Source organism: Bombus pascuorum, chromosome 9 (genome assembly GCF_905332965.1).
Source record: "Bombus pascuorum chromosome 9, iyBomPasc1.1, whole genome shotgun sequence".
In the NCBI taxonomy this organism is placed as follows: Eukaryota; Metazoa; Arthropoda; class Insecta; order Hymenoptera; family Apidae; genus Bombus; species Bombus pascuorum.
In genome coordinates this window covers 16,149,706-16,176,174 of record NC_083496.1, presented here as the reverse complement: position 1 = coordinate 16,176,174, position 26,469 = coordinate 16,149,706, and the positions used below count along the sequence as shown (strand labels likewise).

General features: G+C 39.0%; 1 protein-coding gene across 14 annotated transcripts in view; it reads right to left on the bottom strand.

The window, feature by feature from the left end:
- The window catches only part of LOC132911009 (bromodomain adjacent to zinc finger domain protein 2B-like), a 230,820-nt gene that overhangs the window by 94,322 nt on the left and 110,029 nt on the right, over positions 1-26,469 (bottom strand). The window contains exon 1 of one of the 14 annotated variants that reach the window (XM_060967283.1): positions 17,959-18,274. The exons of the other annotated variants lie outside the window; for them this stretch is intronic. The gene's annotated coding sequence lies outside the window, so the exon portion shown is untranslated. Of the gene's footprint in view, positions 1-17,958; positions 18,275-26,469 lie in introns of those variants that run through there. 14 annotated transcript variants of the gene reach the window in all.

The following is a 26,469-nucleotide window of genomic DNA, read 5'->3' as shown; positions in this document are numbered from 1 at the left end:
TTTAACAGACTCGTGATCTCGAATTAAATTTGAGAAATCCTCGGCGGGAACGTCGTCCCTTTCAATCGTGATAGCACAGGGAACGAAATCGTCGATCGACTGAATTTCACTGGAATACGACACGTTAGAGAAGTGCAAGGGGAAAGAGAGTGGCACCAGTTCCTCGGCTATATCATCGTCAGCGGCAATTAAAAATAATTATCAGGCGGATTCGAGCTAAAGATGGCGAAGCCAGAGGCGGTAGAAATTCAGCGGATCGATTAAAAGCAGTCGGATTCAAAGGAAAACCTGTGGCTGCGGATTGAAACACAGCGAGGTTTCGCACCTGTACGCACGTTCCAGTTCTCAGAGTCGCACGGCCCACATTTCGCTCACTAGCCAACGATCGAGTAGCGTTTCTCAAGTTGAAACCTTTTCGCCCTCCCTCTTTCTGTCTCTCTGTCTTTGTCTGTCTGTCTGTCTGTCTGTCTCTTGTTCTTCGATCAAACTCGCCTTCGCTGTTTCTTTGTGATCGACCGACGTCCTTGACGAACTTTTCCTTATTATGCAAGAAGGATCGTATTTCGCGTTGTTCGTTTTGTTATCAAACTCTGGATAATCAGGTTCGACGTGTTGCGCTACGTCGATGATTGACAGTTTATTGTGTAGGGCTTAGGGGATTGTGGTCGTTCTAAATTGCAGATAACCACAGTGCTGACTTGATTTAGATGTCTGAATTTTGATAGACAGCTTATTGCTGCGATGTTGGTCAACAGCAGAAATGATAGTTGAACATTCAAATACTTAAACGTGTATTTGCAGAGTTGAACTTCAAAATTGCAGCTCGAAGATTTGAATTTAACGATTGCAATCTCAAAATTTGAATTTCGACATTTAATGCCCCAAATTCGTTAATCCACAATTCTAAAAATTTATGTCATTGTATTTAGCAATGGCTGGCTCCATTTCTTTTCCCACTTATTTCTTCAATCGCAACTTGTACAGTCTCAAACCGGTACGTACATCAAGAAAAATTCAAAGACCAGCAATCCAAATGCTGTGTTCGAGAGGTTTCTGCTTCAAAGCCTTAGGCTTTGCTCCAGAAACTAAACAAAGAGCCAACTAACTAGAAAAACCCTTCTTTTCTACTACGAAATCTATTTAATCGACAAAAATCTCGAAGGTTACTGAAAAATTCGAAGCATCGTGAAAACGAAGGTTCGATTGGAAAATTGAATAACCTGGAAGTTTCACGAAGGATCGATGAGGATTTCGCTGGGAGATCGGTTGGCTACTCGATTAAAAGCCGGAAACTTCTCTCGCGGCGTGTCAAGATGGAACGAAATTGGCGGAAGTTACGCAGTGAAAACGCCTGAACGGTATTGCCTATAAATCAGGCCGGCGAGCGGCGCGACGCAGCGTTGCCCTCCTCGGCTTCGTCTTCCGCCGTCCTTTCTTTCCCTTTTGTGCACTGGCTCCTCTCTTTTTCTCGTCGTAAAACGCGCGCCGTCGTCCCACATTTGCCATCGCAGAGAAAGAGAGCGGAGGATCGATCGACTGGTCGAAACGATCGTCTATACGACATACACAGAAAGTCGCAACCGAGTGCAGAATTGCGAGGAAACGCGTTTCGTCTCGATGCAGCCAGAGTGAAGAGATTTGTACGATAGCGCAATCGATAATTGGAAATTGGATTAAATAAGATTGCGCGTGTTTACAATTAGGCTAACGATAAATCTTAGGTATAATAACTACCTACGTGCTGTCTTTTGAATATTTTATGTCTTTGTGTATTTTGTGCTCCTTTGAAGTTCTCATAAATATTAGGTGTTCCAAAGAGTTTCTTTCGTTTTATGAGAAAATAATAGACGCACAACATTTTTTGTTTTATATTATTTTGCAGAATTATGTACGATCCATTTTGTTCTGTTGAGATAAACACCGCGACATTTCACAGACTTGGTTCCACGTTTGTATGAAGCTGTATTGTTGTTAGGTCGTTCGAAAAGTTTCTTTTTTTTATGTTTTATAAGATGATAATTGATGAACGACAATTTCTGTTTTATACTATTTTATTGAATTAGATATGATCCACTTTGTTGTATTGAGATAAACAACGTAACATTTCACAGACTTGGTTCCACGTTTGTATGAAGCTGCACTGTTGTATTAGGTTGTCCAAAAAGTTTTTTTTTGCTTTACAAGATAATAATCGATGAACGACTATTTTTGTTTTATATTATTTTATTTAATTAAATATAATCGACTGTGTTCTATTGAGATAAACAACGCAACATTTCACAGACTTGGTTCCACGTTTGTATGAAGCTGCACTGTTGTATTAGGTTGTCCAAAAAGTTTCTTTTGTTTTACAAGATGATAATTGATGAACGACAATTTTTGTTTTATATTATTTTATTTAATTAAATATGATCGACTGTGTTCTATTGAGATAAACAACGCAACATTTCACAGACTTGGTTTCACATTTGTACGAAGCTGTACTGTTGTATTAGGTTGTCCAAAAAGTTTCTTTTGTTTTACAAGATAATCGATGAACGACTATTTTTGTTTTATATTATTTTATTTAATTAAATATGATCGACTGTGTTCTATTGAGATAAACAACGCAACATTTCACAGACTTGGTTCCACGTTTGTATGAAGCTGTACTGTTGTATTAGGTTGTCCAAAAAGTTTCTTTTGTTTTACAAGATAATAATCGATGAACGACTATTTTTGTTTTATATTATTTTATTTAATTAAATATGATCGACTGTGTTCTATTGAGATAAACAACGCAACATTTCACAGACTTGGTTCCACGTTTGCACGAAGCTGCACTGTTGTATTAGGTTGTCCAAAAAGTTTCTTTTGTTTTACAAGATGATAATAGACGAACGACAATTTCTGTTCTATGCTATTTCATTGAATTAGATATGATCCACTTTGTTGTATTGAGATAAACAACGCAACATTTCACAGACTTGGTTCCACGTTTGTATGAAGCTGCACTGTTGTATTAGGTTGTCCAAAAAGTTTCTTTTGTTTTACAAGATGATGATAGACGAACGACTATTTTTGTATTATATTATTTTATTTAATTAAATATGATCGACTGTGTTCTATTGAGATAAACAACGCAACATTTCACAGACTTGGTTCCACGTTTGTACGAAGCTGTACTGTTGTATTAGGTTGTCCAAAAAGTTTCTTTTGTTTTACAAGATGATAATAGACGAACGACAATTTCTGTTGTATACTATTTTATTGAATTAGATATGATCCACTTTGTTGTATTGAGGTAAACAACGCAACATTTCACAGACTTGGTTCCACGTTTGTAGGAAGGTGTACTGTTGTATTATCATTATGCTTTTCACGTGTCTTTAGTGAGCCTGTATTGTCTACGTTGGAATAAACAAAAATTGTTGATTGAATTAGGCCGTGGAATATGTAGCTCTTTGATTTTTACCTATCAGCTTGTCCGGAAAGTTTCTTTTGCTTTATAAGATGATAATAGACGAATGACAATTTCTGTTTTATACTATTTTATTGAATTAGATAATATCCATTTTGTTCTGTTGAGATAAGCACCGCGACATTTCACAGACTTGGTTCCACGTTTGTATGAAGCTGTACTGTTGTATTAGGTTGTCCAAAAAGTTTCTTTTGTTTTACAAGATGATAATAGACGAATGACAATTTGTGTTTTATACTATTTTATTGAATGAGATAATATCCATTTTGTTGTATTGAGATAAACAACGCAACATTTCACAGATTTTCACGTTTATACGAAGGTACACTGTTTGCGAAAGAAAGACTTTCCGGATTTGCAATTTAGCGATAATAACATTAGGTGACTACTATTGTGAAATGACACAGCTACTCCTCTCTAAAAATATAGAAAATTATTGTGGTCATCCTGAACTGTTTTAGTGCCAAGGGTTTTTTAAGAATCCGTATCGGATCGTGCCTCACCCTTCGTTTCATCAATCGTTATACTAAACGAAACGTTATATTAAACTCAAAAGTTTGCGATTATTTGAAAAAAAAAAAAAAAAGTAATTACCAGAGGAAATTCTGATGACTTGCGACGAGCTACGTTCGGAACCGAGCGCGTTGAGACACAGTTCACCACAGTACGCAAACAACGTGGCGCTAAAACGGTTAACCAAAATTTCAGGTGCAAAATGTTAGATAGAAGCTGTTGAGAAAACTCTACATCTGGTCTTTTTAGTTTTCTCAAGCACTGAAGCCATCGACAGCGTATAGACAAAAGACTGGGACGAAGGCAGAACATAGACAATAGACAAGCGACAATAGACACTGCTAGTGTGTGGATCTGGACCAGCTCAAATTATATTCCTATTTGTATTTACACTTCAGTATTAAAATATATCTTCTACCTTACAATTTATCCACACGTTCCTCTGTTCATACATCTAATAACCTCAACAGAATCGCTCGATGATTTAGAGTACATGGATAATATGAATCGAAGCCCGTACGAGAGAAATGATAAATTCATATAAAGTCCATTTTATTAATTTTTTATTTCCATACTATTTCATGGGTTAACAGAATTATATACCGATACATCGCGTTTTTCCTTTATAATCTTCAATTATTAAATTCACCTCTGCCAACATAATTGTAATGTAAAATGCACACATACGTACATCTTGCGTCGAGAGAGAAGCTCCATGTGCAATAATCTTCCACTAAAAACCACGATAACACCACGAGGAATAAAAAAGAAAAAAGAAAAAAAGGAATCGACGGGAATAACGGTCTAAAAAGGTCGTAAAAGTTGGATGATAGCATAGAGAAGCTTGAATTACCGATGCTGAATGGTTACAACGTAACTGACTGTATAAACGTAACAATTCTATGAATAATACCTTAATTAAATTACAAACATTTTTACGACGCTTATTAAGCGTACACCTTCGAAACAATCTCATTGGAACAAGTGAAACTTTAGAATGTCGTAGTGTTTCGACTTTTTCCCTATTATTTCGAGCCTGCAGCATCAAAGACACGCTTTTAATCTCTTTATTTTCCCTGATTTTTCGCTTTTATTTCTTTTGATCATTTTTTGTACCGTTTCAAGAGAAGCACGCGTCAACTTCGTGGTAATTACATTGGCCGTGATATGTTTTAATTCCACGAGTCGTACGGCCGCTTCGTAACTCTATTATTATTAATTTGCGTGATTTTTCGTATCGGATTATACACACCGGCAACGAAATTCGCCAACGCCAGCCCGGAAATCCGTCGCAATCGGATAACGCTCGCTCTCGTTATGTTTCTCTCTTCAACAGTCGTGCCTACAGCCGTGCCATTAATTTAATTATACGATAATTTGTGAAATACCGACAGCTTCTTTTACCCTCCTATTTCATCGTTTTACACGTAGCTATTTCGTTCGTTGTGTTTTTACCTTTCGATTTTTTTTTCTCGCTTGAATAACGCGTATCGTGTTCTCCATAGTTGTCACGAGTTTTATTCAAAACATCGAAATTATTTAAAATATTCGAGTAAAACGAGCTGAAAGAGAAATTTGTTAAAAATATAGCAGTATATGCTTGGTATTTCTGATTATAGAAATAAAGAGAGAATATTTCATGATTCGATTTGATTAAAACTATTCTTATTTTCCTTTGGGAAAAAGCATGATATTCACTTTTAGCATTTAATCCGCTATTTCACGTGAGCTGAAATAAACGTTCCATTTCAATAGATTTTATTAAAGCGTGGATAACTTTCACACATTTCATTAATTTTTAATGTAATTGTACATGCTTTTTTGTAACTAAAGTATTTCAAAGAAAAAAATATCTGAGAAGATACAAATATGAAAAAGTGAGGAGAGCAGCGAGGATTAATTGTTGCCGTGAGATTTCATTTTCAACAAGTTGACGACTTGTTCACACAAGTGAAATTTCCTTTTGAATTTTTATTTTTACCGAAAGGAATATCAAATCGAACAATTGATTTAAGTCTGCACTAAGTGGATATATAGTAGTTATTCGTTTTGTAATTTACATGCTAGATAACTGATTGCGTCACGATGCTTAAATACGTGCAGCCGATTACATGAAAGTCGAGTGGAATCCGTTCCTAGCCGGAAGACAAAGAAACTTTGTCTATCCAGGCCTCACGATCCCTTGAAAACTCGAGATCCTGCTCAAGGCCTGCATGCGTGCGGAGTACAATTTTTCAACCAGCTGCACGCTGTGAGAATTAATAAATTGGTGGTTGCAATAAAGCGTAACTTAACAGGGATCAGTAGAATCACTAAAGTGATTAAAATCACCGACTACAAGTTTCATAATTCCTTTAGTACTCCCACGTAATTTTATATGAATTATAATCTTAAAATGGAAATTAAACAGCACGGAAATATTAAAATAATTGTAAGAAATGTGGATCTTTGGTGCCGAAATAATGTTGAAGGAACACTGAATATACACTGCGGTGTAATATTAGAATAATATTATATTTATTACAAGAAGGATTCCTCACTTATTCTTCGATTTACACTTGCACGTGTCTCAGCACTTTCTCTACACTCGACAGCTAAGCGGCCCTTCTGGATGCTTCTTAACAACTGCCAATCGTCCTTTGTCTCAACTCAGGCCTGGACGCGCTCTGACGCTACACACACATTCACATGTACAGTGTAACTGTATCATCTTCCTAACAATAATCTTTCAGGATACTACGAGGTGCAATTTCGATGTTACTTGATTAAAATTCCAAACGTTCTGTTTTTTCGTCCACTCGCGGGGAGACGCGATCGCGTCGAAGCGCGTCAACGGGGGTCGTAATTTCCCGTTACGATTATAACAATAGACACCACGAACAGGTCGATCCCCTTATTTCTTGTGGGATAATGGGGGTGTTTGTTGTGTAATAAAACTGTAATCAACAGTTTTATAAGATTCATATTATCAACAATTTATTACACTTATCATTGCGCCGTGTCGGAAGATATATTTGATAATTGTATACTTGCCAGTTGCTTCGCATAAGCAAAAAGTAGATTAAGTTAATGTCGCGTAGACCGTAGCGAGGTCTAAGTTTGCGGCAACGGTAGATCACTACGTCGAGATTGAAAGAACAATAGATTTGACTGATCTAAATGTGTAGCAATAGTAGAAGACTGCGCTGAGATGGAAAGAACAGTAGATGACTGCTCCAAGGATAAGACCGTTGACTCGACTACACGAAGATTGGAAGAACAGTAGTAGACCCGTCTCGTACTGTTAAGGAGGAAAGCTCGGTGTGGGTGTGCTTTTTTGAACTAAGAACGCGGATTCGTTGTTCACACTTTTCGGTAGAAAAATGAAGGTAACGATCCGCGATGCCCATTGGCTATAGCCATCGTTAATAAATAAAAATACGAGGAGAAAGTCTCCTGCAGATGTGGCTCATGGGTGTCCTTGTTCATGGGAAAAACCTGCTATTTCGTTAGACAAACATCCGCTTTCTCCGTAATTTGCAAAAGCGTGCAATAAACATAAGGACTGTTTTAAGGACCATCCATAGACCGAAAAATTGTATGAATAGAGATTCAGCTAAAAAGATTCGGTTTATGGTGGTGCCAGGTCTTGGCGGCCAGACCATGAGGACGTCGCACGGACCATCTCGCGCGACGTAACACATTCCAATTCCCATATCGAGAACAGATATAGAAAATTGGGATACAAAATCAAACTTCAACTTATTAATTTTCTGTGACAAAAAAACCTGCAAATCTGCAACTTGTTCTTCTTCCAGGAATATCGTAGAGAGTTTTATCGCGCCCTTACGAAGCCATAAAATAAATAAAACATAGCGTCTAGACAGGATAGGAAATTTTCAGTGCCTGAAATCGAGCAGTTAACGTAATCCGTATCAGCGTGCCAACTTTTTACAGGTGAAAAGAAGTTTGGTGAATAAAAATCAAGGATCCCCGTGGCGAGGTTACGAGCTACAACTTGGTTTCGCCGGTGATCTGGCGATTTAATCGCTCTGTCGGCCAACTTTATTTTTATTATTCTCTCTCCTCTACTTTTTTTTTCAAAATGAAGCCTGAAATCCGCGTAAACGCGGCATGCGAACTCTGGCGCGCGTTCACGGCCAGAAGTTTCGGCGTTAGTTTGGCCAACTTCATATTATGTACCGTACATAGGGTAACAAGTTCGCCAGCGACGCTTAGGCAGCCAACAGTTCTCGAAGAAATTCGAAGAATAAAGTACAGTTGCGGAAAGTCGGACCCTTTCCATTTTCATTCACTCTCTCTTTCACTGCATTCAGCCAAGCTTTTGTTTCTTCTCCATCTCCGCTTAGAATCAGCCTTTTCACGCGATCCATTCAAATTCTTACGATGAAACAGACAAACTAACGATCGCATAACCTTCCGTTCACAGTTCATTTCTCACTTGCTGATATCGATTCAACTTTCCAGCCTATTTTACGAGTCTGTTTCACGTCATTTTTAGTTTCTTCGCCTCTGTAATTTCGCCTGTGATATCACACTATGACGACACTTTCAATGTCACTGATTACCAGATTCGCAACAAGATACAGGGTAAGAATAGAAGCACAACCGAACCAGCTGGCAGCTGAAACGTGCAACACAACAAACATCGCAAGAAGACTAAAAAGGAAACACCCAATAGACCTCATAAAAGATATAACTTAGAAAAAACGAAGCTGGGGGTAGCCACCCACATCCTATATTTATTTTTATCTTTTTTTTTCACCAATAAGATGTAACACTTCACCAAATGTCCATAAGGACAAATTGTAAAAAAACCAAAATAAAATAAAAAAAAAACTTTCAATGTCACTGTTGCTTATTTATCGAAAGGTAAAATAACATTTTTGCTATGTAGACATAGATTTCTAGCCTGCGCGTACAAATTGTAATTAATTCATCGAGTATCAGGTAATATCTCGTTTAAATCAATTTATTTATTTGGATTCAAGCAATTTGAATCGCTTGATCATCTTGGACTTAGTATTTACTTGATCTGGAATATTCTGTCAAATTTCTACGCTTGTTCTTATTAGCCAAGCCATTTGATTTTGAGATTCTTAAATTCAGGTAACCCGAGTAATCTGAATGGAGCTTATGCGATAAGACAATGATAAATTAATTTTATGCACGTTGTTGTTTGTTTATTTACTTGTGGGTTTCTCTCATTGCTTGTTAGTTCGACCTTTTTACTTCTCAAACACTCAGTCATTGAATTTTCCTCGGAACGTAACCGAAAGGGTATTTAATTAATGCTTCAACACCATAAAAGTATTTTTAACGTGCAGGTACCTAAATATGTTTCACACCATTAATTAAACTTAACAATATGCTCTGCAACGTTTCTGCCCTAATAAAGATACAAGTTGCATGCTTTTAACAATGCTAAAAACAACAAATCTGATACCATTCATTTTGTCTGATAGCTTTAGTATCAACAAATAAAATTCGTCAACGTCAACATGACAAAATGTTGCGCAATGTTAATGCTTTAAAGCTACCCTTTCATTTTGTCCGATTAAACACAATGCCGCGTAAAATGAAACAGGTTTCCTGAGAGTCGCATGATATTCAAAACTTCAGCGAAGCTTTCACGATAAACCCCCGATGCTTGCATAAAACGAGCCATGATGAACGGAGCTACTGAACTTTTGCGGAGAACCGGACGCGAAATGCCAGGCGGTGCGCGTATTTATCGCGCATCTTGCAACGAGAAAATGTCAGTGTCTGTGAACCAAAGAATTCCGATGTTCACCTTCCTGGTCGTGTTCACGCGTGCATAAGACGCGTGCTTGGGGTGAACGTACCCACACATTCGCGAAGGCGTTTGCCCGATTCTGTAATTATCGTAACACGCAACGACAACGGGTTAATATTCGGAAATTTCGTAAAATTTGTGGATTATTCAGTTGATTCGTTTTTACTTAGGAAAATTATTTGCGTTAAACAAATGAAATATATGTTTCTGTGAAGTATAACGTTCGCCCGAGGTAACGACGCAGTTAAGCGGGCTCTTCTCAATTTTGGCTACGTGACCCCATAATTGATCAGAGATTAAGTTAAATTAAGTTAAATAAGGTTTGAGCAAACAATTTTTTGATAATTAACAATGCTATATAGTTTCCTTTATATCATAAAAGATATAACTTAGAAAAAACGAAACTGGCACCCCGCTGGGGGTAGCCACCCCACATGCTATATTTATTTTTATTTTATTTTTTTTTATTACCAATGAGATATAACACTTTACCAAATGTCCATAAGGACAAATTGTAAAAAACCAAAATAAAATAAAAAAAAACCTAATTCAAATCCAATCCAATTGAGCGATTTGGGCAAATTTTGAGAACTAAGCGAATTGAGCTGACAAAATACATTTTCGTTAATTTCTACGAGATAAGAGAAGGTTTTAAAATTTGTGACTTTCGTAGCAATACAATGTATAGTATACTAAAGCGTCTCATGCTCCCCGTTGACGTTTGTAGTTTTAGCAATAAAATAAAACTTGAACAAAAGGATTAGTTATTTAAGAAAATTATTTGCGCTAAATAAACGAAATATATGTTTCTGTGAAATATAACGTTCGTCCGAGGTAACGACGCAGGATCTTCTCAATTTTGGCTACGTGACCCCAAAATTGAGCAGAGATTAAGTTAAATTAAGTTAAATAAGGTTTGAGCCAACAATCTTTTAGTAATTAACAATGCTATATAGTTTCCTTTATTCAAGCACTGGAACTTTGCTTAAACCTAATTCAAATCCAATCCAATTGAGCGATTTGTGCAAATTTTGAGAACTAAGCGAATTGAGCTGACAAAATACATTTTCGTTAATTTCTACGAGATAAGAGGACGTTTTAAAATTTGTGACTTTCGTAGCAATACAATGTACAGTATACTAAAGTGTCTCATGCTCCCCGTTGACGTTTATAGTTTTAGCAATAAAATAAAACTTGAACAAAAGGATTAGTTTCAAAGAAAAATTCGTAAAAATTGGGAAAATTAAAAGAAGTCAACTATTATATAATTAACAATTAGAAACAAAAGTATACAACGATGAAACGTCCCCCATACAACGTTCGAATTGTAACGCTAGTCGCTGTAGTTTCTCAGCTTTCCTCGCTGTCTCTTGATTACGTGTCCATGCTTCCGACGCTTCAGGTCATTTGGATCACCTGGTTTACATGAAAGGGGTACGCGGAACACGAGGGATCGATGTTTGACTCGCTGAATGACGTTTTAGGGCATGGACAGTCAGGGTATCGGGGATATTTCGGTTAAATTTCAAGGTACTTAGTTGGTTGACGAGGGTTACGATCTGATGTACCATCTTTGGTACATGCTTTGGTTACTAAGAATCTGGAAGGTGACATGGAAGAGGAAGGGTAGAAACTTGGTTTTACGAGCATACGTGATATGGTTTAACGTTACCTTGACAAGGTAAGAAGCCAAAAAACAGAGAAACCCAGAGGTTGCGTCAATGTTTCTCATCATTGAGACTATTAACAGCGTAAACTAAACGAAAACCACCAAAGGAAACCACTAACTGCACCGAACTATCCATCAGACCGCATCTACGATTAAAACTCGTGTAATTATATACAAAAGTTGCACATTACAAACAGAGTGGAAGTGAAGTAAAGAGAAAGAAAAAGAAAAAGATTCTTTCCGTACCTAACTAACGAACTACGAAACCTTCTCGTCAGTCGTTAAGCGATCTACGAAATCCCGCGATGCATGTCGGACTCGCGTTGCTACCCCATGCAAGAATCACGTACGAATAGAAATCGAACGGCAAGCAAAAAGGACGAAAGAGAGGAGAAAAAGGAAAAGAAGGAGGGAAAATCGGAATATAATTCAGGCTTATCCATCCAGCTGATACTTTCAGGCCGGTATCTCGACTTTCGTTGCGACAGATCGATACGAGAACTCGGGGTGGGGCATTGTCGTGGCCCCCAACCCCTGCTCCGCCGTGTTCCAACCTCCCCCGGTTGCTGACGACCGCGACGAGGGTCCTGCTGCCGCGCCGGGACACGTAGATCGCTCGTCCTCCAACCTTCCGCACGCTCTCGATTCTATCTACCTATGTGTATATACGTGTTTCCTCCTCTATACAGGGTGTCCTACGCAACTGGGACAAGCTGTGACTGTGGCAGATCGAAAACAATTTCATCAAGAACGATTTTTCTCACTTAGCTAGCCCAAGCTGTAAGTATTTACAGTTTGAGCCTTCGGAGATAAATTTTAAACGCCGCCATTGCGGAAGGTCAAATCTTTGAAGGTCACCCGTGTTGTAACTTTGTTTATAAACCAACCGATGGATCTTTGTATTTCGAAGAAAAAGCAAAGACACAACTAGCCTAACACTTTTATATGGAGAACGAAAAAAAGGAAAAAGGATAGGTCGATGTATAAACAAATTTATAATTTAATTTGAAAAGGTACAGGCGGCTTTAAAACCTGTGAAACACCGCCACGTTCAAAGTGGACGCGTGTACCAAGTCGTTCTAAAATATTTAATTTTCTCTAATGAAATTCTTTCCCATCTTTCGCCGTTTCAGAGTTATAGCTTGTCCCAGTTACGCGGGACACCCTGTATACATACATATATATCTTTATATGTGCGCGTGACCAAGCAGAGAGAGGGTTTCAGTTCGTGCAACGCGCGCGAACAAAAACAACCGGCGTTTGGCAAACTGGATATCGGGGTGGGGCTCTCCATCTCTCTGTCTCTCTTTCTCGCTCTGTGGCCTGGGTTTAAGGCTCCTAAACGACGTTTTGAGCACGTCCAGTGAACAACCAAGCCGCGTTTCCCTTCGCCGCATACGGTATCTGCCTTTGCTATCGCGTGAAATTCGAGGCCGCGGCGAGCTGTACGCGATCGATACTCTACACCGTCCGCCGGATGCGGCCAAACCATTCTTAACGCGCGGCGATAATCCTATGGGAATTCAATTAGATGCTTCGAGATGTTGGATTATGGTCATTACGGATGTGCGGACGCTGCTGGTTCGTAAGTCAGTCAACCGTTCTAACGAAGCCTGCAGCCGCCCACGATTTTCCTATCTTTTTCTAAACCAAGTATTTTCCATCCTAAACTCCCTACACGCATAAGTATTGCCACGATATTATCGTTGTTTGTGGTGTATAAAATGTTTTGAAATTTTTCATTCAAATTATAATGACACAGGGACTGCCGCGATTGTACCGATAAAACTTGAAACCAATGTATTTATTGGAAACGTGTATTTGGTAAAAATATTAATATGCGACGCGATAACAGCGTGGTCCGGTGAAATTAACGCGCTGGTATCAGACGAATTTTAAAATAGTAGAACGTGATTTCGGCTGGAAGGTTAAGCGTCACAAAAATGTGAACCTAATTTTGTTGATTGTATAAGTGGGTGGGGAGAATATTTGTTGAATCTAAAGACACGAGTATTTTACAAATTTTTTTTTTTATTTTGGTTATTTTACAATTTGTCCTTATGGACATTTGGTAAAGTGTTATATCTTATTGGTGAAGAAAAAAAAAAAAATAAATATAGCATGTGGGCAGCTACCCCCAGCGGGGTGCCAGCTTCGTTTTTTCTAAGTTATATCTTCTATGTAGTATTTTACAAATGGGTGAAATTTTGTAATACACCGTGTTATAACGTTCAATATTTTTGAATGTTGGCGATATTGAAAAAGATGTACAAGTGTATATTTAATACAAAACGAAATACATTGAAAAGAATTGATAACGTAATATTAGAATAAGCAATACTTTTGAACGTTCAGCAAATTGACAAATATATACACGTGTTTAATAACAGAATCAAAGAGGAGGAGAAAAATTGGGTAGTACGTGGATGGCTCGATGTTACAACAATAAATATTTCTGAGTGTTCAGAAAGTGAATAAAAATGTCGGTTGGACGGCTGGAAGGTTAAGCATCACAAAAATGTGAACCTAATTTTGTTGATTGATAAGTGGGTGGCGAGAATATTTGTTGAATCTAAAGACACGAGTATTTTACAAATTTTTTTTTTTATTTTATTTTGGTTATTTTACAATTTGTCCTTATGGACATTTGGTAAAGTGTTATATCTTATTGGTGAAGAAAAAAAAAAAAAATAAATAAAAAATAAATATAGCATGTGGGCGGCTACCCCTAGCGGGGTGCCAGCTTCGTTTTTTCTAAGTTATATCTTTTATGTAGTATTTTACAAATGGGTGAACTTTTGTAATACACCGTGTTATGTCATAATGTTATAACGTTCAATATTTTTGAATGTTGGCGATATTGAAAGAGATGTACAAGTGTATATTTAATACAAAACGAAATAAATTGAAAAGAATTGATACGTAATATTAGAATAAGCAATACTTTTGAACGTTCAGCAAATTGACAAATATATACACGTGTTTAATAACAGAATCAAAGAGGAGGAGAAAAATTGGGTAGTACGTGGATGGCTCGATGTTACAACAATAAATATTTCTGAGTGTTCAGAAAGTGAATAAAAATGTCGGTATATTTAATTTAGCAATTGTCAAAGTGAAAATTTCTGACGTCCTATAAACGGAATTTAAAGATTTGAAAATAAAATCGATCGCGTCTATTGTCGTTAAATTCGAGTTGCCGCTCCAATTGAATCATCTAGGTCGACAGATCCTCTTAAGCCCGCTGCTCGTAAAATGGCTCTTACAATCGTCTAAATTCGATCTCGTCAGTCAATCGTGAAAATTATCAGCGAGACTTTATCCTGACACTTTGCAAATTTCCACGCGAGTTCACATTTTCCACCCTAAACTCCCTACGCGTATAAATATTGCCACTGACTAAATTATTATTGTTCGTGCTATACGAAATATTTTGAAATTTCATTAAAATTACAACGAGACAGGGACTGTCATGATCGCAGCGATAAAATTTCAAACCAATCTGAAAACGTAGATAGAAATTGCAGATATTTATTGCAAACATTTGTTTGGTAAAAATATTAATACGCGCGAATAGCGTGACAACACTGAATATTCAGATCCATTGGCACGATGGATGATCGACTATTTAAATACTTTTCTGATCTCCGCGAAATACGTATTTATACCTGTTGAGGTTATTAGATGCGTGAAGAGAAGAGCACGTGGATAAATTGAAAGGTGGAAAATATATTTCAATACAGAAGTGTAAATACAAATAGGAATATAATTTGAGCTGGTCCAGAGCCCTATGACTGGAAGCCCTGAAGCCATCGTTGCCTGTCTACTGTTTATGGTCTGCCTTCGTCCCAGCCTATTGTCCGTACGCTGTGGATGGCTTCAGTGCTTGAGAAAACTAAAAAGACCAGATGTAGTCTAACGTTCTATTTAGTAGCCGACGAGAAGATGCGTCAACTGACGTTTAATGCATCTGGCAATAAGCTCCACTTTCGGCTAACCTACTACGTGCGGGAATACTGGCACGGGAGAGGATTAAAGTTGCGCGAAAGTAGATTATCAATATAAAATGCTTCATTGAAATCTTACCCAATTTCGATATTGACAATTGACTGACGGATATGAAATTCTTCGGTTGACAGCTGATGATTCTTCGCTAGACAAATGATAACTAATTCTTCAATAGACAAAATGATAACTGACTCTTCGATAGGCAAAACGCTAACTGACTATTCGATAGACGAACGCTAATTAATTTACTCGATAATCAAACAGGTAAATATTCTCAGAACTCATACTGACTTCGCTACATTTATATCCGTCGGAGATGAAAAGAGTTCGGAGTCTTTCGAAGATTCCCAACGTTCGTTCAAATGCCGACTTTGTTTATAATTTAAATCGTCGTAGTATCGTTATAAAGACACAATATAAAAACGTAGTTGGATGAGTTTTCGCAAGATATAGCTTTAACTGCCTTTCACTTCAAATACGGTTTCCAATAAACGTTTTAATTATCTCAATTTTACTTTCGCGCCACGGATCGGACGTTTTTCTTAAAAGTGGTGACCACTTCAACGATACCAAATATATTGTAATTTCTATAGATGGAGATTTGTTTCAGAGTATCGCAACGCTGCTAATGAAATCTCAAGATGTTTCATACAACACGCATAATATATTAATAAAACACGTCTACAGGTGTTCGTACATCGTTGCCTTTTCGTATCTATCAATTCATAGAATTGGTCAATGTAGCTAAGCCAGGGTAAAGAATGAGTAAACCGGTACAGATGTTGCAAAGAGTGGATGGCGTAGTCGATCGATATCGTACGCAATCAGAGATCGGACGTGATGAAACGATTCTGGACGCGTACGAGCGTCGCCATTAAACGAGCCGCGATTGGCATTCTGAAACTGCGAAAATGACGGTTACATAAAAATGTCGTGGACACGGTGTATCGACGCGAGTGGCCACGTGTGAAACGCAGCGTCCCAGCGACGCGACGCACCGCGAATACATATGTTTCAGTCCGCAACGAGAAGAGAAGAAAGAAGGGAAAAAAATAGGAGAAACAAAAATAAAAATAAAAAATTGTTAAAACGGTGTTCGAAGTGAGTCTCCTTCCTGTTGGCGATTTTTTTTCGAAAATTCCATCGAAATAACGGTCGAGGGAACTCGATACACCTGTCGCGATGATCGATACTCCGACACGCGAACGAGGCAAGATGATTTTTAATATAGTGGAAAAATTGTCGACAGAAAAATTCAATTAAACAAAGCGACCTATCCAACGTCAGCATGCTTCTATTCCTCTCTAACCTTGTTCTTTCCTGTCCATGCGAATATCGTTTTTCGGTCAATCTAATTATTATGCATGCATTCTGGCCGAGTTTTTGGCGACTTTCGAACCGTTGCTTCCTAAAACTCTCTACAACAACGATGAAATGTATGTACATGTACCATAAGAATATCGTTTAAATTTGTTTCTCTTAATCCAAGGGAACGTCCTCTCTACAAGTAGTTCAAATGCTGTACGTAACATTTTTTCATTTTTCAACATCTAACAAGCCAAACTGGTCGGCTAACTCTACTTTTTCATAGTGAGATTCGTCCAAAAAAATGAAAGATTTATTTCTAGGAACATGGAACTTGGAACATCAAAAGATCATCAACTTTCAATGAATTACGGAGAGCATCTTACGGAAAGGATTTTCACTGACTGAGAGATTTAACGATCATCGACTATCGATGAGTCTTACGTACGTATACTTGTAGCATGTGCTGTCATTGCATAGCAACGGATGCAATTATTGCAGGAGCTTGGCGTATATCACGCGACCGTCTTGACGCGTAAAAATGCCAAACTGTCACACAGCAGACTGCACCGGTTTACCGAGGAAATTGCTGTCTAACGAGACACCGATTATTCCCTACCATCGGGCCATCCTTGTATCAACGACCACTAATTGCAAAACTCGACGAATCGGCTTGAATTTTGCTGGATCCACACTGTTATTCGCAAGCAGCTTGTAATCAGCGAAAAATTATACTTAGTCTGTCCGTTGTGCCTTTTATCAACAGCGAATTCGTCAATGAATAATTAATATTTCTTTGGGAAATACCTTTGATGAAGATGAAATCTTAAAATCGGTCACTGGGTTAAAAAAAGAAAAGGAAATCTATCAAAGAGAAATTAAAGGTGTTAGAGCATTCTGCTTTCCTGGGGAAATACAAATATGGTTAAGGATAATTTTTGTTACAAGTCCTTTAATTCTTACTATGTCTTTCCCGCTAAGAATACACTGAAAGATCTTTGCACACCTTGCGTTTTCAACCACCTGATAGATCATAAAGCTCAGACCTAAATGCATCTTCTGATGAAACGTTTGATACATTACGATGTTCTACATCAGCTGTTTTCTGTATAAAATTGCAACGATATAAACTATCAACTTAAGCGATATTCCATATCGTTTTTCAGTCTTAAGATTTCTCAAAGGAATTATTCACGAAAAACCCACCTGTGTCCAGCTGACGAGCTGTCTTGAAGCAGTTCTGACCAGTGTGGAGCCAGCATTACGTATTATCGTTTGCACGATGGAAACTCGAAGTCGTTCGACGAGAGAAATCGCCTGTGGACGCGTTCGAGATCGCGAGAGGTTGGCGCAGCCGACGATAATCGTCCCGATGCATTATTAGCGCGTTCTGTCCAGATGCAACGGGGTCAAAGACCCGAGGACGACGCTGCGGGTCCAGTAACGTGCAAGTTCCAGGTGCACGGACCACGACGACAAACGTAGAGGACGAGCATACATACTACCACTACGAAGTATGTACCAGAGCGAGAGAGTAGAGCAGAGGACGGACGTCGTGAATATTCGCATCGCGAGATATCAACTGCGCGCTCTGTCAAACTGCCACTCGCGTCGGGACGAGGAAAAACTATTTTCACCCTGGCTCTCCCCGAAGGATCGATACGAGCCTCCTTTCGTTCCACTCGACCCGGTCTGCCGCTGTATTTTTAATTCGTTCCACTAATTCGTCGCGAGCTTCTGATTGTTCGACAACAAGTATAAGTACACGTATCGATATACATACATAGTGGTTTTAAAAAGGTTTTAAGAAGCGCCATTTATTTACGTTTCATTTCCCTAGCATTCTATTCTTTCTATATTCGTATAGTGGATTAGTCTCATATGAGAATGCTATTAAATGATACGTAATGTAATATGTTTGGAGTTAATTAATCAGTATATAAATGTTATAATAAATACAGCGGTATGGCAGTATTTTTTGTAGCCACCGTGTGTGTCTATGGCGCGGGAAATACCGGCGAATAAATTACGATTTCGTTCGACTGACGCTCGCGAGAATCATTCGACTGAAATGGGAAATAACTATATCCGAATACAGCAGATTGCTAATTTAAATCGACGAGATATAATATGCGATTTCGACTAGCTGTAATCGCACCTTGGTGGGATCTGGCTGATTACGATATCGATATCGAGCGTGGAATATGATAATCAGAGCAGAAAATGGGATTTGAAAAATATGGACGTATCGGTGCGCAACCGTTGCTCTCCTTCTAATTTTTCAAACCTGTCTGCACTCTTCTTTTCCTTTCTTTCTTCTTCCTTTTTTTTTCATTTTACCTTTGTCTCTTTTCATAATGTATCTGATATCAAAGGGATTATGGCCTGATAACACTACAAGTACCAAGGTAACCAATTCATAACTTGTCATAGAAATTCTATAGATTTACAAGGCTGTATTTATGGAGATTTCAATGCCTTTGATAAAGTATATGGATAAAGGCTTGTTTTCCCTGCATTATGTATTTATTCATACGCATAGCTACTTCTTTGATACAAGTCTCATACGTTAGTCAGAATATGAAACTCGAGTTTCGTTAGTCAGACGCATGAAAATAAAACATTTCTTCTAATACGGACAGGACACCGATTTGATCGACTTCACTCTACGATCCACGATTAAAAGGCCAATATACGAAGCGTTCGAACGAGATCAAAGCACAGCTATAGAAGAAAGGAGAGGTCGGTGGAAAAAAAAGGCTTGGATGTATCGTAAAACGAGCGTGGCTCGTGGAACGAGTGCATTCCCCTTGGAAATCGCGAGGCTGGTGGTACTAAAGGTGCTTAAGCACGGCCCTGTTCCTCGTCTCCGTCCGTTTCCTTCTCCGTCTCTTTCGCGCCTGTTAGTTCCTCGGCCAAGCAGTTAAGCTAGCGTAGCCGGTTGCCAGTTAGCAGAGCGGCGTGCTCGTATAAAGAGTCTCCCGGCAGAAAACGAACCGCCGCGCCGGTTAATCGTGTGCTTGCCCCGTCTCTACATACTCTACAGATGAGTAAGAAAGAGACAGTGAAAACGGACGCACACACCAGAACATACAGGGTGTCTCACACTTTCTGTGTGTTTCAACTGCGGCAACATGTCGCACAAGTAGAAATAAGGGGGATATATGCCGCGTAACGAAAAGTCCATAAATGCTTCATTGGGAATTCAACACCACGTGGACATTGCAATAAATATTTTCTATCTTCTAAATATATTTTCAAATTTGTTTCAAACTTTACCAACCTGATCACGATAGTTCCATCTCATTAGAGTATTAATGAAATTAACAAATATCTCGTATATGCAACGCACATAAAATAAAATTCATAAATTTATAAATTTGCGCTAAAGAGTGAATAAATAAATTCATAAATTTGCGCTAAAGAGTGAACATTTTGCTCTTAACGTTACTTGCGAAACACGCCGACGTAGTTAGAAGGGAAAAGTACGGGACACCCTATAGCTCGCGTATAATCGCGTATATTCGCGTGTCCGTTTGTACGCGTCGTGCGTATCCGCTTCGCCTTTATCCTACGTTCTGCCCCTTTATTTCTTCCTGTTTCTCTCTTTTCCTCATTTACCTTCTCCCATCTTTCTTACTTTAATTTCTTTCCAGTTTCGGATGCGACCAGAACGTTCCTGTAAACCACGAAATGCAACAGCGTCGAAGAAGTTTCGTTCGAGAAAGTATACGAGATTTAGGTTGCGTGTCACAGGGAAAGCGCGATTTTATTTACGCGACGACTTTTACCACGGCGTAATAAGGGAGATACTATAGTTAATTCAAAGGCGATCGCGATCGCTTCGACGTTAATGGCGCCTAGCAGTCGCATCTAACATGGACGACCGCGTCGTTTAGGCCGCGATACATCGCCGTGACGAACACGAGTACCTACACCCAGAGACTTACGACGTACGATGAATAAAACTGAACCGCTTACATAGTTCTCCTCGCGCTAGAACAGCTCGTGTTCTGCGACGACTATTAGTCCGATGAACGTTCCCGCGTGCAATTTATTTCTACGCGATGCGGTAAGTAGGAAAATTCCTGAAAATCGATGGTCAAACTTTCATTCGTCTTAAGACTTTGACTGCCACGTTGGTCTTTGGTTTCAGCGTCTTACAATTGTAAAAATTGAACGAAAATTGACAGTTGGGGCATTTTGAATATAACCGATACATAGAAGATGCTTTGAAGTAAAAAGTGACCATTGAACGATTAAACATTTTTATTAGAACATCAATAAAAAAAATGAGAACGAATGTTGCATCTAACGGAGCACTGTGTTAAAACACATTAAACATAAATGGGCTCATCGATACAATCTGGACGATAGGTGGTCACCTTTTTGGTCCGATTCTCAGCAATTTTTGATCCTGACTGTTTAACATTTTTTTATAGCACTCTCTGCAAAATTTTCTTGCCAGGTACGCCTGTCCTTCTTTCTTCCGCATTTCGCGTCGCGATCTTTGTCGAATTAGTATATTCGACGGCTCTGGTGAATGGCACTGTGCAAGGTGCATCGCGAGTGCCATTCTAAAATCTGATACCTTGATTTTGGTTTTCGTTGCTTGTTTATAGAGTATCATCGCGTTTGAAATTGATGTATTTAGCAATAACTCTAAAGCTAATTTGATATACCACTTGAGGGTTCTTCCATGCGGTATAGAATATGCTATCGTTTGATCCGATAAATCTACGGCACATTTTCCTCCGTTGTAATCTACCAGTACCATTGGCTTATCACAAACATAATCTTTTTTGCGGACCTCTTCCATTTCAGCCGAATGTTTTGTAGAAATCATAAAAATGTCACGCTTGTCTCTCCATCTTACTATTATATGTAGAATGAGCAAATACTGTTTACTAATATCTTGTACACGTTTCGACAATATATTCTGGACGTTTTGCTTACGACGAAATAACGAATGCGAATGGTTTGTTGAAACAAACGAAGCCTTGTTACAATATGTCGCTATCAACTGTTAGACGCCAGGGTGGTCACCCGTAACCGCCAATAAGATAAACGGTCCATTGGGGAAGAATATTGTCTCACATAATCAATTTATAATATGCTTCGAATAATAAAAATACTCCCGTGGTGTCCCGAGCGAAACGTGTGATTTCAACGTGGCAGTCAAAGTATTAATCGATGGAAATGGTTTTGTGTTATGTTTTATTACGAATAGTGATATATATCGTCTAGAAATGAGGTCTTTTGAAACTTTTACAAACCAAGACGCACTTTCGACGACGATAATCTTTCGCAAGCCACTGGGAGAATAGATAATTGCGTGACACATGTATGAACATGTTGCATAAAAAAGTATATCAACGAACAACAACTATTAGTAGGTAATAATGAAAAGATTTCGAGAGAGTTCTCGAGGCTGTGTTGATCACTGGAACCATTAACCCTGGACGTTACACTGACCATTACTCTCTCAACTTAACGACCTAATCCGATAGGAGGCAACCACTTCTTCGTTCCCCGTGGTTTTCAAACTGCACCGAAAGAACCAGACGAACCAGATCCGCGACGACTCCTCTCGGCCAGAGCTGGGCTTGTGAACGCGGCTTTGCACGCTTGTGCACAAAGCGGTCCGATATCTCTCTCTGTCGACCGGTGAGCCAAGCCCAGCGTCCAAGGTGCGTCACGCTCGAAAATATGCGTGCCTTCCGCCTCACCCTTCGCGCGGCTGCAGTTGCACCGCAGCCAATTCGATGCACATGAACAGCAACTGCGTTTGTTCAATCGGTGCTAGCCGAGCAGTCGAAAGAAACGCGACGATGGAAAGACAGAGCGATCGTCGATAGTGAGAGAAGGAAAAGCAAATTATGCTAAAGTTGTAGAACGAAATCGACAAACTTTGCCAATATGGCACGTTCTTCTGAATAAAAAACATTGTACGCGCCATGGGTCGATTCGTCCTCCTTCTCGAGTTATGGAAGGTGACATGAATACAAACCACAAGTAACCAAATACATTTCAGCTATTTAATTGTCAATGATAATCATTAACTTGAGACTAAGTGAAATTCTTCTTACACTGATCTATTAAAAACAGGATCAAAGGGAAGAGCGACATTTTTGGCTAACGAAACAGTTGTGTAACAGCTGCTTCCTCGGATGTTTGCTGAGATAAGAGAGAAGAAAGATGTGACCGCAGGTTTCCTTTCTTTAAAATAAAAACAGTAGGCACTAAATTGTTTCGTTGTGCATTAATATGAATATTTACAGATATATTTCTGAGAGCCTCCCAAAGCCTCTTTGTAGCAAAGTTTTCAAGTTTCTCGTATCAAATGTTCCTTAATGGACAAATGATATTCCTGTCTACATTTTATCGCAGAATGAGTCGAAGATTTAAAAATCTTAAACACGCTCACTGATACAAAAAATCTGCTTGGCGCATATTTTAACGCGTAATGATAGTATGGAAGTAAGTACAAAAAGAGATAATGTCGTGTAAAACGGCAGTGTTACATGCTTCGGCAATAACGCGATGCGACACGCGGTTCCGTGTAACGCATTAACATCGTCTTGATATCACCTATTTTTAGAGGCTACGTTGATTGCTGAGAAATCCAACTGTGTGTCCAACCAAACAGATAAATTATGACGTAGAATGTAGAGTACTATACATACGCGGGAATGCAAGAACGGTTTCAACATTGATTTTCCAATTTTCCCTAATTTCCACGTCTTGCTAAGTTTACCCTCGTCGCCAAACTCCAACATCTTGGAGTATGCTTTCACGTTAGACCTTCGTTTTAATCGACCCTGAAGTAGACGTTTTCGGGTCCTGTTCCTTCCGCGATCATCCTACACACTTGTCTTTATTTCGTAATTTTATCCAGTTTCCCTTGTCCTCGAACGTAACCACATAAACACGAAGCAAAGAATTTTAAGAATTTTTCTCGAATACCGATAATCACTGGATATTTGTAATCACACCACGAGAAACATCGACATTTCAATTTATATAATTCGATATAAATAAGTATTTTATGATTGTCGACAAGCATCGAACAGTCGTAAGAAGGAAGCTTTCAAAGGAGGAAGAAGAAAGAAAAATGACATCATACCACAAGACATACGTGACGCTTCAGCTAATCTCTTGGTAGAAAATTCTCAAAGTGCGCATCTTCCTCATTTACTTTCTTCTTCCAAGATTTGTATAATCCAACTGTAGAGTTGTATTCGCACGATATATTTGACTATTAACAGCTACTCTGCGAAAAGAAGAAGGGAAGGAAAGAAAGAGAACACTAACGTTTCCTCTGCAAACACAACTCTTCACGGGGCTTCGCTTCAGTCAATTTCACGTTCAGCCTGCAAAATCCACGTACTCCAACACGGCATGGAAGGTGTATTTTCACAATATATTCACGATGATCGACAAACACCGAACCCGAAAAAGAGAACCGCGCTATCCAAAACACCACCGTTTCCTCTCCATGCACAAATCTTCACTCGCACTTCAACCGACTCCTTCGTAAGAAATTTTCAAAGTCCACGTCTTCCTCGTGCACGTTCTCCCTCCGAAATCTATATAATCCGAGAAGGTAGTGGGGATGTATGGTGAAAACCCGTCTGGCGAACGCGGCTGAAACAAAGCTCGCTTTCCCATCTCCCCAACCGCGGAACGTCTCATCGGTGGCGCATCTCGTCGATCTCGATACACAGGGACGCTGAGTAGTAGAACGATACGGACGAGAACAGAGACGATGCAACGGTACAGCGTGCAGCGCTCGACATCAGCATCCAGTAGCAGTAGCAGTAGCAATAGTGGTAGCGGTAACGGTAGAGAAGTAAGCTTGGAAAATTGGAAAAAGGGTGGAAACACGTGCAAGGGGCTCACGGCGGAGACACGTCGATACTTCCTCCGGCGCATTAGTCGTCCGACATCATCGACTAACTATCCGACGTGCCGTTGAAATACACTGAGACGCGCGCTCGAGCTGCAGGCGATCCGGGATACAACTGCCGTGGAATACGAATTACACGGGGAACAGACCTATGGAATAGTGGCGGCACAAAGGGGGAGAGACAGGGGGGAAGGGAGCGGAACCGGTAGAAGAAAAGATCGATCTGCCTCCATTGGGTAACGTTTAGCCGGCGTGTTCGTCACTTTTGGTGTCTCTTCTCTGCGTACACGGGATACGTGTGTGCTCGTAATCGATAAAACTAGAGGCTTTTCGGTGCCACACTTTTTACAAATATTCTGCTCTTTAGATATTAACCATTTTGTCCCTACAGGCGATTTATAATTATTTGCCACCAAGTAAGTGATTGTTGTATACAGCGATGCTCCAGTAGCGATACAGTAGACGTCTGAAATATTTTCCGAGATTGTGTATGGTATGAAAGTTATCCGAAATGCAATTTCGTAGCTACGGTTCATTGGATATTCTAATATATCTATGACCTAATGAAACTGATGTCAGCGTAACTATGTACAGTATGGGTTTAATGGAACTCCATATACCATGCACCTTATTTTTCATAAACAGTCGTAGCAGAATTATGAAGATGCGTTTTTAGGAACTTATGTATCTTATAATAATTATGAGACGAGGAAGGGGTTGGTTAATTACTCCTACGAATTGTACGAGTAATCAACTACTGCGCGAACTCACTAATTTTATCTAACTGGTTCTTACGCTTCTAACGACTGGTTTTTAAGTACTGGTTTAAGACAGCTGATCGATTAATTTAATTATCATTACGACCGCATTTTAGATACGTTAGAACAGTTTAGAGTATAATGGAGGATTATCAGAACATAGAATGACCAGACACTTATTCGATATAAAGATCATAATAATTATTCCATTTTATCTTGCAGCGAACACAAACATCGAGCAACTTCCAAGTGGATCATAAATTTCCTTTAAACTGGCGTTTACAACTGACGAGCGTTCCAAGTATAACGTCTGCATGATTTTACCGATTCTATAAAGCACGGAACACATTTAAAGTCTCCTTTCGAGTTACCTACTTCGCAAGAAGTATGTCAATCTGCGATATACAGGCCGGTACGAACGTTGCCAGGAAAAATTCAGCCAACTCGTTTTGCTCGCGACCGTGTCTTACATCGTCGCTTTGCTCCAAAAAATCGATCACAATATCTTTCATCGTTCGATATTCAGATTCGAAGAAACAGACGATGGAGAGTTCGATTCTCTCGCAGGTATTCATCAGCAGGTGCGATACCGACGAATTAATTAATGACTTGGATGACCGTAATTAAGCTTAATTAGTCCGACTGTTGCTAGCTGTGTTTATACAAAGCATCGAGCAACTGCCACGTCGAAAGGTAGCATTATCGTCCGGCATATCGATGAGCCATCATCGATATCTTTCGTTTTAATACGATCGACTAATAGATACATCGGGCTGGCAACTAAGTGATTGCGGATTTTGTCATTAGGTGGTAATGAGAAAATCCGCAACCACTTAGTTGCCAACCCGATACTACACTGTGTAATGTCTTACTTGAATCGATCGAATTTTCGATAAAACGCTATTTAACACTGCAACTGCTATTTTGTATCATTTGCGTCCTCGAGTAGCGTAAAATGAAATAGTTGAAACTTGCAAAGTAATATATAGTATATAAAATTATTTTCTTGTCTCAGATATCCCGAAGCAGAATTTTTACGTTTGTAGAAAA